Consider the following 14,846-nt stretch of genomic DNA (forward strand, 5'->3'; position numbering starts at 1 on the left):
TTTTGATCCCAAAGTATTATTAACCTCAAAAACCATAATTTCCGCTCATTTTCAGTCTATTCTGAATACCTCACACCTCACAATATTATTTTTAGTCCTAAAATTTGCACCGAGGTCGCTGAATGACTAAGCTAAGCGACCCTAGTGGCCGACACAAACACCTGGCCCATCTAGGAGTGGCACTGCAGTGTCACGCAGGATGGCCCTTCCAAAAAACACTCCCCAAACAGCACATGACGCAAAGAAAAAAAGAGGCGCAATGAGGTAGCTGTGTGAGTAAGCTAAGCGACCCTAGTGGCCGACACAAACACCTGGCCCATCTAGGAGTGGCACTGCAGTGTCACGCAGGATGGCCCTTCCAAAAAACACTCCCCAAACAGCACATGACGCAAAGAAGAAAAAAAGAGGCGCAATGAGGTAGCTGTGTGAGTAAGATAAGCGACCCTAGTGGCCGACACAAACACCTGGCCCATCTAGGAGTGGCACTGCAGTGTCACGCAGGATGGCCCTTCCAAAAAACACTCCCCAAACAGCACATGACGCAAAGAAGAAAAAAAGAGGCGCAATGAGGTAGCTGTGTGAGTAAGATAAGCGACCCTAGTGGCCGACACAAACACCTGGCCCATCTAGGAGTGGCACTGCTGTGTCACGCAGGATGGCCCTTCCAAAAAACACTCCCCAAACAGCACATGACGCAAAGAAGAAAAAAAGAGGCGCAATGAGGTAGCTGTGTGAGTAAGCTAAGCGACCCTAGTGGCCGACACAAACACCTGGCCCATCTAGGAGTGGCACTGCAGTGTCACGCAGGATGGCCCTTCCAAAAAACACTCCCCAAACAGCACATGACGCAAAGAAGAAAAAAAGAGGCGCAATGAGGTAGCTGTGTGAGTAAGCTAAGCGACCCTAGTGGCCGACACAAACACCTGGCCCATCTAGGAGTGGTACTGCAGTGTCACGCAGGATGGCCCTTCCAAAAAACACTCCCCAAACAGCACATGACGCAAAGAAGAAAAAAAGAGGCGCAATGAGGTAGCTGTGTGAGTAAGATAAGCGACCCTAGTGGCCGACACAAACACCTGGCCCATCTAGGAGTGGCACTGCAGTGTCACGCAGGATGGCCCTTCCAAAAAACACTCCCCAAACAGCACATGACGCAAAGAAGAAAAAAAGAGGCGCAATGAGGTAGCTGTGTGAGTAAGATAAGCGACCCTAGTGGCCGACACAAACACCTGGCCCATCTAGGAGTGGCACTGCAGTGTCACGCAGGATGGCCCTTCCAAAAAACACTCCCCAAACAGCACATGACGCAAAGAAAAATGAAAGAAAAAAGAGGTGCAAGATGGAATTGTCCTTGGGCCCTCCCACCCACCCTTATGTTGTATAAACAGGACATGCACACTTTAACCAACCCATCATTTCAGTGACAGGGTCTGCCACACGACTGTGACTGAAATGACGGGTTGGTTTGGACCCCCACCGAAAAAGAAGCAATTAATCTCTCCTTGCACAAACTGGCTCTACAGAGGCAAGATGTCCACCTCATCATCATCCTCCGATATATCACCGTGTACATCCCGCTCCTCACAGATTATCAATTCGTCCCCACTGGAATCCACCATCTCAGCTCCCTGTGTACTTTGTGGAGGCAATTGCTGCTGGTCAATGTCTCCACGGAGGAATTGATTATAATTCATTTTAATGAACATCATCTTCTCCACATTTTCTGGAAGTAACCTCGTACGCAGATTGCTGACAAGGTGAGCGGCGGCACTAAACACTCTTTCGGAGTACACACTTGTGGGAGGGCAACTTAGGTAGAATAAAGCCAGTTTGTGCAAGGGCCTCCAAATTGCCTCTTTTTCCTGCCAGTATAAGTACGGACTGTCTGACGTGCCTACTTGGATGCGGTCACTCATATAATCCTCCACCATTCTTTCAATGGTGAGAGAATCATATGCAGTGACAGTAGACAACATGTCCGTAATCGTTGGCAGGTCCTTCAGTCCGGACCAGATGTCAGCATCAGCAGTCGCTCCAGACTGCCCTGCATCACCGCCAGCGGGTGGGCTCGGAATTCTGAGCCTTTTCCTCGCACCCCCAGTTGCGGGAGAATGTGAAGGAGGAGATGTTGACACGTCGCGTTCCGCTTGACTTGACAATTTTGTCACCAGCAGGTCTTTGAACCCCAGCAGACTTGTGTCTGCCGGAAAGAGAGATCCAAGGTAGGTTTTAAATCTAGGATCGAGCACGGTGGCCAAAATGTAGTGCTCTGATTTCAACAGATTGACCACCCGTGAATCCTTGTTAAGCGAATTAAGGGCTCCATCCACAAGTCCCACATGCCTAGCGGAATCGCTCCCTTTTAGCTCCTCCTTCAATGCCTCCAGCTTCTTCTGCAAAAGCCTGATGAGGGGAATGACCTGACTCAGGCTGGCAGTGTCTGAACTGACTTCACGTGTGGCAAGTTCAAAAGGTTGCAGAACCTTGCACAACGTTGAAATCATTCTCCACTGCGCTTGAGACAGGTACATTCCCCCTCCTATATCGTGCTCAATTGTATAGGCTTGAATGGCCTTTTGCTGCTCCTCCAACCTCTGAAGCATATAGAGGGTTGAATTCCACCTCGTTACCACTTCTTGCTTCAGATGATGGCAGGGCAGGTTCAGGCGTTTTTGGTGGTGCTCCAGTCTTCTGTACGTGGTGCCTGTATGCCGAAAGTGTCCCGCAATTCTTCTGGCCACCGACAGCATCTCTTGCACGCCCCTGTCGTTTTTTAAAAAATTCTGCACCACCAAATTCAAGGTATGTGCAAAACATGGGACGTGCTGGAATTTGCCCATATTTAATGCACACACAATATTGCTGGTGTTGTCCGATGCCACAAATCCACAGGAGAGTCCAATTGGGGTAAGCCATTCCGCGATGATCTTCCTCAGTTGCCGTAAGAGGTTTTCAGCTGTGTGCGTATTCTGGAAACCGGTGATACAAAGCGTAGCCTGCCTAGGAAAGAGTTGGCGTTTGCGAGATGCTGCTACTGGTGCCGCCGCTGCTGTTCTTGCTGCGGGAGTATATACATCTACCCAGTGGGCTGTCACAGTCATATAGTCCTGACCCTGCCCTGCTCCACTTGTCCACATGTCCGTGGTTAAGTGGACATTGGGTACAACTGCATTTTTTAGGACACTGGTGAGTCTTTTTCTGACGTCCGTGTACATTCTCGGTATCGCCTGCCTAGAGAAGTGGAACCTAGATGGTATTTGGTAACGGGGGCACACTACCTCAGGAAATTGTCTAGTTCCCTGTGAACTAACGGCGGATACCGGACGCACGTCTAACACCAACATAGTTGTCAAGGCCTCAGTTATCCGCTTTGCAACAGGATGACTGCTGTGATATTTCATCTTCCTCGCAAAGGACTGTTGGACAGTCAATTGCTTGGTGGAAGTAGTAAAAGTGGGCTTACGACTTCCCCTCTGGAATGACCATCGACTCCCAGCAGCAACAACAGCAGCGCCAGCAGCAGTAGGCGTTACACGCAAGGATGCATCAGAGGAATCCCAGGCAGGAGAGGACTCGTCAGAATTGCCAGTGACATGGCCTGCAGGACTATTGGCATTCCTGGGGAAGGAGGAAATTGACACTGAGTGAGTTGGTGGGGTGGTTTGCGTGAGCTTGGTTACAAGAGGAAGGGATTTACTGGTCAGTGGACTGCTTCCGCTGTCGCCCAAAGTTTTTGAACTTGTCACTGACTTATTATGAATGCGCTGCAGGTGACGTATAAGGGAGGATGTTCCGAGGTGGTTAACGTCCTTACCCCTACTTATTACAGCTTGACAAAGGCAACACACGACTTGACAAATGTTGTCCGCATTTCTGGTGAAATACTTCCACACCGAAGAGCTGATTTTTTTTGTATTTTCACCAGGCATGTCAACGGCCCTATTCCTCCCACGGACAACAGGTGTCTCCCCGGGTGCCTGACTTAAACAAACCACCTCACCATCAGAATCCTCCTTGTCAATTTCCTCCCCAGCGCCAGCAACACCCATATCCTCCTCATCCTGGTGTACTTCAACACTGACATCTTCAATCTGACTATCAGGAACTGGACTGCGGGTGCTCCTTCCAGCACTTGCAGGGGGCGTGCAAATGGTGGAAGGCGCATGCTCTTCACGTCCAGTGTTGGGAAGGTCAGGCATCGCAACCGACACAATTGGACTCTCCTTGTGGATTTGGGATTTCGAAGAACGCACAGTTCTTTGCGGTGCTTTTGCCAGCTTGAGTCTTTTCAGTTTTCAAGCGAGAGGCTGAGTGCTTCCATCCTCATGTGAAGCTGAACCACTAGCCATGAACATAGGCCAGGGCCTCAGCCGTTCCTTGCCACTCCGTGTGGTAAATGGCATATTGGCAAGTTTACGCTTCTCCTCCGACAATTTTATTTTAGATTTTGGAGTCCTTTTTTTACTGATATTTGGTGTTTTGGATTTTACATGCTCTGTACTATGACATTGGGCATTGGCCTTGGCAGACGACGTTGCTGGCATTTCATCGTCTCGGCCATGACTAGTGGCAGCAGCTTCAGCACGAGGTGGAAGTGGATCTTGATCTTTCCCTAATTTTGGAACCTCAACATTTTTGTTCTCCATATTTTAATAGGCACAACTAAAAGACACAGAGGTAGCTACAGCCGTGGACTACCGTACTGTGTCTGCTGCTAATATAGACTGGATGATAATGAGATGAAATCAATATATATTATATCACACTAGTACTGCAGCCGGACAGGTAGATATATTTATTATGTAATGACTGATGACGGACCTGCTGGACACTGTCAGCTCAGCAGCACCGCAGACTGCTACAGTAAGCTACTATAGTAGTATGTATAAAGAAGAAAGAAAAAAAAACCACGGGTAGGTGGTATACAATTATGGATGGACGAGCGACTGCCGACACAGAGGTAGCTACAGCCGTGGACTACCGTACTGTGTCTGCTGCTAATATAGACTGGATGATAATGAGATGAAATCAATATATATTATATCACACTAGTACTGCAGCCGGACAGGTAGATATATTTATTATGTAATGACTGATGACGGACCTGCTGGACACTGTCAGCTCAGCAGCACCGCAGACTGCTACAGTAAGCTACTATAGTAGTATGTATAAAGAAGAAAGAAAAAAAAAAAACCACGGGTAGGTGGTATACAATTATGGATGGACGAGCGACTGCCGACACAGAGGTAGCTACAGCCGTGGACTACCGTACTGTGTCTGCTGCTAATATAGACTGGATGATAATGAGATGAAATCAATATATATTATATCACACTAGTACTGCAGCCGGACAGGTAGATATATTTATTATGTAATGACTGATGACGGACCTGCTGGACACTGTCAGCTCAGCAGCACCGCAGACTGCTACAGTAAGCTACTATAGTAGTATGTATAAAGAAGAAAGAAAAAAAAAAACCACGGGTAGGTGGTATACAATTATGGATGGACGAGCGACTGCCGACACAGAGGTAGCTACAGCCGTGGACTACCGTACTGTGTCTGCTGCTAATATAGACTGGATGATAATGAGATGAAATCAATATATATATATATAATATCACTAGTACTGCAGCCAGACAGGTAGATATATTTATTATGTAATGACTGATGACGGACCTGCTGGACACTGTCAGCTCAGCAGCACCGCAGACTGCTACAGTAAGCTACTATAGTAGTATGTATAAAGAAGAAAGAAAGAAAAAAACCACGGGTAGGTGGTATACAATTATGGATGGACGAGCGACTGCCTACACAGAGGTAGCTACAGCCGTGGACTACCGTACTGTGTCTGCTGCTAATATAGACTGGATGATAATGAGATGAAATCAATATATATATATATATAATATCACTAGTACTGCAGCCGGACAGGTAGATATATTTATTATGTAATGACTGATGACGGACCTGCTGGACACTGTCAGCTCAGCAGCACCGCAGACTGCTACAGTAAGCTACTATAGTTGTATGTATAAAGAAGAAAGAAAAAAAAAAACCACGGGTAGGTGGTATACAATTATGGATGGACGAGCGACTGCCGACACAGAGGTAGCTACAGCCGTGGACTACCGTACTGTGTCTGCTGCTAATATAGACTGGATGATAATGAGATGAAATCAATATATATTATATCACACTAGTACTGCAGCCGGACAGGTAGATATATTTATTATGTAATGACTGATGACGGACCTGCTGGACACTGTCAGCTCAGCAGCACCGCAGACTGCTACAGTAAGCTACTATAGTAGTATGTATAAAGAAGAAAGAAAAAAAAAAACCACGGGTAGGTGGTATACAATTATGGATGGACGAGCGACTGCCGACACAGAGGTAGCTACAGCCATGGACTACCGTACTGTGTCTGCTGCTAATATAGACTGGATGATAATGAGATGAAATCAATATATATTATATCACACTAGTACTGCAGCCGGACAGGTAGATATATTTATTATGTAATGACTGATGACGGACCTGCTGGACACTGTCAGCTCAGCAGCACCGCAGACTGCTACAGTAAGCTACTATAGTAGTATGTATAAAGAAGAAAGGAAAAAAAAAACACGGGTAGGTGGTATACAATTATGGATGGACGAGCGACTGCCGACACAGAGGTAGCTACAGCCGTGGACTACCGTACTGTGTCTGCTGCTAATATAGACTGGATGATAATGAGATGAAATCAATATATATTATATCACACTAGTACTGCAGCCGGACAGGTAGATATATTTATTATGTAATGACTGATGACGGACCTGCTGGACACTGTCAGCTCAGCAGCACCGCAGACTGCTACAGTAAGCTACTATAGTAGTATGTATAAAGAAGAAAGAAAAAAAAAACCACGGGTAGGTGGTATACAATTATGGATGGACGAGCGACTGCCGACACAGAGGTAGCTACAGCCGTGGACTACCGTACTGTGTCTGCTGCTAATATAGACTGGATGATAATGAGATGAAATCAATATATATATATATATAATATCACTAGTACTGCAGCCGGACAGGTAGATATATTTATTATGTAATGACTGATGACGGACCTGCTGGACACTGTCAGCTCAGCAGCACCGCAGACTGCTACAGTAAGCTACTATAGTAGTATGTATAAAGAAGAAAGAAAAAAAAAACCACGGGTAGGTGGTATACAATTATGGATGGACGAGCGACTGCCGACACAGAGGTAGCTACAGCCGTGGACTACCGTACTGTGTCTGCTGCTAATATAGACTGGATGATAATGAGATGAAATCAATATATATATATATAATATCACTAGTACTGCAGCCGGACAGGTAGATATATTTATTATGTAATGACTGATGACGGACCTGCTGGACACTGTCAGCTCAGCAGCACCGCAGACTGCTACAGTAAGCTACTATAGTAGTATGTATAAAGAAGAAAGAAAGAAAAAAGCCACGGGTAGGTGGTATACAATTATGGATGGACGAGCGACTGCCGACACAGAGGTAGCTACAGCCGTGGACTACCGTACTGTGTCTGCTGCTAATATAGACTGGATGATAATGAGATGAAATCAATATATATATATATAATATCACTAGTACTGCAGCCGGACAGGTAGATATATTTATTATGTAATGACTGATGACGGACCTGCTGGACACTGTCAGCTCAGCAGCACCGCAGACTGCTACAGTAAGCTACTATAGTAGTATGTATAAAGAAGAAAGAAAAAAAAAAACCACGGGTAGGTGGTATACAATTATGGATGGACGAGCGACTGCCGACACAGAGGTAGCTACAGCCATGGACTACCGTACTGTGTCTGCTGCTAATATAGACTGGATGATAATGAGATGAAATCAATATATATTATATCACACTAGTACTGCAGCCGGACAGGTAGATATATTTATTATGTAATGACTGATGACGGACCTGCTGGACACTGTCAGCTCAGCAGCACCGCAGACTGCTACAGTAAGCTACTATAGTAGTATGTATAAAGAAGAAAGAAAAAAAAAACCACGGGTAGGTGGTATACAATTATGGATGGACGAGCGACTGCCGACACAGAGGTAGCTACAGCCGTGGACTACCGTACTGTGTCTGCTGCTAATATAGACTGGATGATAATGAGATGAAATCAATATAAATTATATCACACTAGTACTGCAGCCGGACAGGTAGATATATTTATTATGTAATGACTGATGACGGACCTGCTGGACACTGTCAGCTCAGCAGCACCGCAGACTGCTACAGTAAGCTACTATAGTAGTATGTATAAAGAAGAAAGAAAAAAAAAAAAACCACGGGTAGATGGTATACAATTATGGATGGACGAGCGACTGCCGACACAGAGGTAGCTACAGCCGTGGACTACCGTACTGTGTCTGCTGCTAATATAGACTGGATGATAATGAGATGAAATCAATATATATTATATCACACTAGTACTGCAGCCGGACAGGTAGATATATTTATTATGTAATGACTGATGACGGACCTGCTGGACACTGTCAGCTCAGCAGCACCGCAGACTGCTACAGTAAGCTACTATAGTAGTATGTATAAAGAAGAAAGAAAAAAAAAAACCACGGGTAGGTGGTATACAATTATGGATGGACGAGCGACTGCCGACACAGAGGTAGCTACAGCCGTGGACTACCGTACTGTGTCTGCTGCTAATATAGACTGGATGATAATGAGATGAAATCAATATATATTATATCACACTAGTACTGCAGCCGGACAGGTAGATATATTTATTATGTAATGACTGATGACGGACCTGCTGGACACTGTCAGCTCAGCAGCACCGCAGACTGCTACAGTAAGCTACTATAGTAGTATGTATAAAGAAGAAAGAAAAAAAAAACCACGGGTAGGTGGTATACAATTATGGATGGACGAGCGACTGCCGACACAGAGGTAGCTACAGCCGTGGACTACCGTACTGTGTCTGCTGCTAATATAGACTGGATGATAATGAGATGAAATCAATATAAATTATATCACACTAGTACTGCAGCCGGACAGGTAGATATATTTATTATGTAATGACTGATGACGGACCTGCTGGACACTGTCAGCTCAGCAGCACCGCAGACTGCTACAGTAAGCTACTATAGTAGTATGTATAAAGAAGAAAGAAAAAAAAAAAAGCCACGGGTAGATGGTATACAATTATGGATGGACGAGCGACTGCCGACACAGAGGTAGCTACAGCCGTGGACTACCGTACTGTGTCTGCTGCTAATATAGACTGGATGATAATGAGATGAAATCAATATATATTATATCACACTAGTACTGCAGCCGGACAGGTAGATATATTTATTATGTAATGACTGATGACGGACCTGCTGGACACTGTCAGCTCAGCAGCACCGCAGACTGCTACAGTAAGCTACTATAGTAGTATGTATAAAGAAGAAAGGAAAAAAAAAAACCACGGGTAGGTGGTATACAATTATGGATGGACGAGCGACTGCCGACACAGAGGTAGCTACAGCCGTGGACTACCGTACTGTGTCTGCTGCTAATATAGACTGGATGATAATGAGATGAAATCAATATATATTATATCACACTAGTACTGCAGCCGGACAGGTAGATATATTTATTATGTAATGACTGATGACGGACCTGCTGGACACTGTCAGCTCAGCAGCACCGCAGACTGCTACAGTAAGCTACTATAGTAGTATGTATAAAGAAGAAAGAAAAAAAAAAACACGGGTAGGTGGTATACAATTATGGATGGACGAGCGACTGCCGACACAGAGGTAGCTACAGCCGTGGACTACCGTACTGTGTCTGCTGCTAATATAGACTGGATGATAATGAGATGAAATCAATATATATATATATAATATCACTAGTACTGCAGCCGGACAGGTAGATATATTTATTATGTAATGACTGATGACGGACCTGCTGGACACTGTCAGCTCAGCAGCACCGCAGACTGCTACAGTAAGCTACTATAGTAGTATGTATAAAGAAGAAAGAAAGAAAAAAACCACGGGTAGGTGGTATACAATTATGGATGGACGAGCGACTGCCGACACAGAGGTAGCTACAGCCGTGGACTACCGTACTGTGTCTGCTGCTAATATAGACTGGATGATAATGAGATGAAATCAATATATATATATATATAATATCACTAGTACTGCAGCCGGACAGGTAGATATATTTATTATGTAATGACTGATGACGGACCTGCTGGACACTGTCAGCTCAGCAGCACCGCAGACTGCTACAGTAAGCTACTATAGTAGTATGTATAAAGAAGAGAGGAAAAAAAAACCACGGGTAGGTGGTATACAATTATGGATGGACGAGCGACTGCCGACACAGAGGTAGCTACAGACGTGGACTACCGTACTGTGTCTGCTGCTAATATAGACTGGATGATAATGAGATGAAATCAATATATATTATATCACACTAGTACTGCAGCCGGACAGGTAGATATATTTATTATGAAATGACTGATGACGGACCTGCTGGACACTGTCAGCTCAGCAGCACCGCAGACTGCTACAGTAAGCTACTATAGTAGTATGTATAAAGAAGAAAGAAAAAAAAAAACCACGGGTAGGTGGTATACAATTATGGATGGACGAGCGACTGCCGACACAGAGGTAGCTACAGCCGTGGACTACCGTACTGTGTCTGCTGCTAATATAGACTGGATGATAATGAGATGAAATCAATATATATTATATCACACTAGTACTGCAGCCGGACAGGTAGATATATTTATTATGTAATGACTGATGACGGACCTGCTGGACACTGTCAGCTCAGCAGCACCGCAGACTGCTACAGTAAGCTACTATAGTAGTATGTATAAAGAAGAAAGAAAAAAAAAAACCACGGGTAGGTGGTATACAATTATGGATGGACGAGCGACTGCCGACACAGAGGTAGCTACAGCCGTGGACTACCGTACTGTGTCTGCTGCTAATATAGACTGGATGATAATGAGATGAAATCAATATATATTATATCACACTAGTACTGCAGCCGGACAGGTAGATATATTTATTATGTAATGACTGATGACGGACCTGCTGGACACTGTCAGCTCAGCAGCACCGCAGACTGCTACAGTAAGCTACTATAGTAGTATGTATAAAGAAGAAAGAAAAAAAAACCACGGGTAGGTGGTATACAATTATGGATGGACGAGCGACTGCCGACACAGAGGTAGCTACAGCCGTGGACTACCGTACTGTGTCTGCTGCTAATATAGACTGGATGATAATGAGATGAAATCAATATATATATATATATATATAATATCACTAGTACTGCAGCCGGACAGGTAGATATATTTATTATGTAATGACTGATGACGGACCTGCTGGACACTGTCAGCTCAGCAGCACCGCAGACTGCTACAGTAAGCTACTATAGTAGTATGTATAAAGAAGAAAAAAAAAAAAAAACACGGGTAGGTGGTATACAATTATGGATGGACGAGCGACTGCCGACACAGAGGTAGCTACAGCCGTGGACTACCGTACTGTGTCTGCTGCTAATATAGACTGGATGATAATGAGATGAAATCAATATATATATATATAATATCACTAGTACTGCAGCCGGACAGGTAGATATATTTATTATGTAATGACTGATGACGGACCTGCTGGACACTGTCAGCTCAGCAGCACCGCAGACTGCTACAGTAAGCTACTATAGTAGTATGTATAAAGAAGAAAGAAAGAAAAAAGCCACGGGTAGGTGGTATACAATTATGGATGGACGAGCGACTGCCGACACAGAGGTAGCTACAGCCGTGGACTACCGTACTGTGTCTGCTGCTAATATAGACTGGATGATAATGAGATGAAATCAATATATATATATATATATCACTAGTACTGCAGCCGGACAGGTAGATATATTTATTATGTAATGACTGATGACGGACCTGCTGGACACTGTCAGCTCAGCAGCACCGCAGACTGCTACAGTAAGCTACTATAGTAGTATGTATAAAGAAGAAAGAAAAAAAAACCACGGGTAGGTGGTATACAATTATGGATGGACGAGCTACTGCCGACACAGAGGTAGCTACAGCCGTGGACTACCGTACTGTGTCTGCTGCTAATATAGACTGGATGATAATGAGATGAAATCAATATATATTATATCACACTAGTACTGCAGCCGGACAGGTAGATATATTTATTATGTAATGACTGATGACGGACCTGCTGGACACTGTCAGCTCAGCAGCACCGCAGACTGCTACAGTAAGCTACTATAGTAGTATGTATAAAGAAGAAAGAAAAAAAAAAAACACGGGTAGGTGGTATACAATTATGGATGGACGAGCGACTGCCGACACAGAGGTAGCTACAGCCGTGGACTACCGTACTGTGTCTGCTGCTAATATAGACTGGATGATAATGAGATGAAATCAATATATATTATATCACACTAGTACTGCAGCCGGACAGGTAGATATATTTATTATGTAATGACTGATGACGGACCTGCTGGACACTGTCAGCTCAGCAGCACCGCAGACTGCTACAGTAAGCTACTATAGTAGTATGTATAAAGAAGAAAGAAAGAAAAAACCACGGGTAGGTGGTATACAATTATGGATGGACGAGCGACTGCCGACACAGAGGTAGCTACAGCCGTGGACTACCGTACTGTGTCTGCTGCTAATATAGACTGGATGATAATGAGATGAAATCAATATATATTATATCACACTAGTACTGCAGCCGGACAGGTAGATATATTTATTATGTAATGACTGATGACGGACCTGCTGGACACTGTCAGCTCAGCAGCACCGCAGACTGCTACAGTAAGCTACTATAGTAGTATGTATAAAGAAGAAAGAAAAAAAAACCACGGGTAGGTGGTATACAATTATGGATGGACGAGCGACTGCCGACACAGAGGTAGCTACAGCCGTGGACTACCGTACTGTGTCTGCTGCTAATATAGACTGGATGATAATGAGATGAAATCAATATATATATATATAATATCACTAGTACTGCAGCCGGACAGGTAGATATATTTATTATGTAATGACTGATGACGGACCTGCTGGACACTGTCAGCTCAGCAGCACCGCAGACTGCTACAGTAAGCTACTATAGTAGTATGTATAAAGAAGAAAGAAAAACCACGGGTAGGTGGTATACAATTATGGATGGACGAGCGACTGCCGACACAGAGGTAGCTACAGCCGTGGACTACCGTACTGTGTCTGCTGCTAATATAGACTGGATGATAATGAGATGAAATCAATATATATATATATAATATCACTAGTACTGCAGCCGGACAGGTAGATATATTTATTATGTAATGACTGATGACGGACCTGCTGGACACTGTCAGCTCAGCAGCACCGCAGACTGCTACAGTAAGCTACTATAGTAGTATGTATAAAGAAGAAAGAAAAAAAAAAAACACGGGTAGGTGGTATACAATTATGGATGGACGAGCGACTGCCGACACAGAGGTAGCTACAGCCGTGGACTACCGTACTGTGTCTGCTGCTAATATAGACTGGATGATAATGAGATGAAATCAATATATATATATATAATATCACTAGTACTGCAGCCGGACAGGTAGATATATTTATTATGTAATGACTGATGACGGACCTGCTGGACACTGTCAGCTCAGCAGCACCGCAGACTGCTACAGTAAGCTACTATAGTAGTATGTATAAAGAAGAAAGAAAAAAAAAACCACGGGTAGGTGGTATACAATTATGGATGGACGAGCGACTGCCGACACAGAGGTAGCTACAGCCGTGGACTACCGTACTGTGTCTGCTGCTAATATAGACTGGATGATAATGAGATGAAATCAATATATATATATATAATATCACTAGTACTGCAGCCGGACAGGTATATATATTTATTATGTAATGACTGATGACGGACCTGCTGGACACTGTCAGCTCAGCAGCACCGCAGACTGCTACAGTAAGCTACTATAGTAGTATGTATAAAGAAGAAAGAAAAAAAAAACCACGGGTAGGTGGTATACAATATTATATATATATTATATACAATTATATATATATATATATATATATATATATATTAAACTCACTGGTGGTGATTATTAAACTGGTGGTCAGGTCACTGGTCACACTATCAGCAACTTGCAAGTAGAGATGAGCGGGTTCGGTTTCTCTGAATCCGAACCCGCCCGAACTTCATGTTTTTTTACACGGGTCCGAGCGACTCGGATCTTCCCGCCTTGCTCGGTTAACCCGAGCGTGCCCGAACGTCATCATCACGCTGTCGGATTCTCGCGAGGCTCGGATTCTATCGCGAGACTCGGATTCTATATAAGGAGCCGCGCGTCGCGGCCATTTTCACACGTGCATTGAGATTGATAGGGAGAGGACGTGGCTGGCGTCCTCTCCGTTTAGAAATTAAAATAGATAGGAGAGTGAGAGTGAGACACTTCATTTACTTACTGGAGCTTAGGAGGAGTTATACTAGTGACTGATGACCAGTGACCTGACCACCAGTGCAGTTTTATAATTTATTATTATTTAATAATCCGTTCTGTTCTTGTTCTCTGCCTGAAAAAAACGATACACAGTGACTCAGTCACACTCACATACCATATCTGTGCTCAGCCCAGTGTGCTGCATCATCTATGTATAATATCTGACTGTGCTCACACAGCTTAATTGTGGGGGAGACTGGGGAGCAGTTATAGGTTATAGCAGGAGCCAGGAGTACATATTAAACAGTGCACACTTTTGCTGCCAGAGTGCCACTG

The 14,846-nt window shown here is 44.2% G+C and overlaps 1 protein-coding gene across 4 annotated transcripts in view; it reads left to right on the top strand.

Annotated features, from left to right (window-relative positions):
• The window catches only part of LOC134943360 (uncharacterized), a 110,146-nt gene that overhangs the window by 73,820 nt on the left and 21,480 nt on the right, over positions 1 to 14,846 (top strand). The window lies entirely within an intron of this gene.

This window comes from Pseudophryne corroboree, chromosome 7 (genome assembly GCF_028390025.1).
Source record: "Pseudophryne corroboree isolate aPseCor3 chromosome 7, aPseCor3.hap2, whole genome shotgun sequence".
NCBI lineage: Eukaryota > Metazoa > Chordata > Amphibia > Anura > Myobatrachidae > Pseudophryne > Pseudophryne corroboree.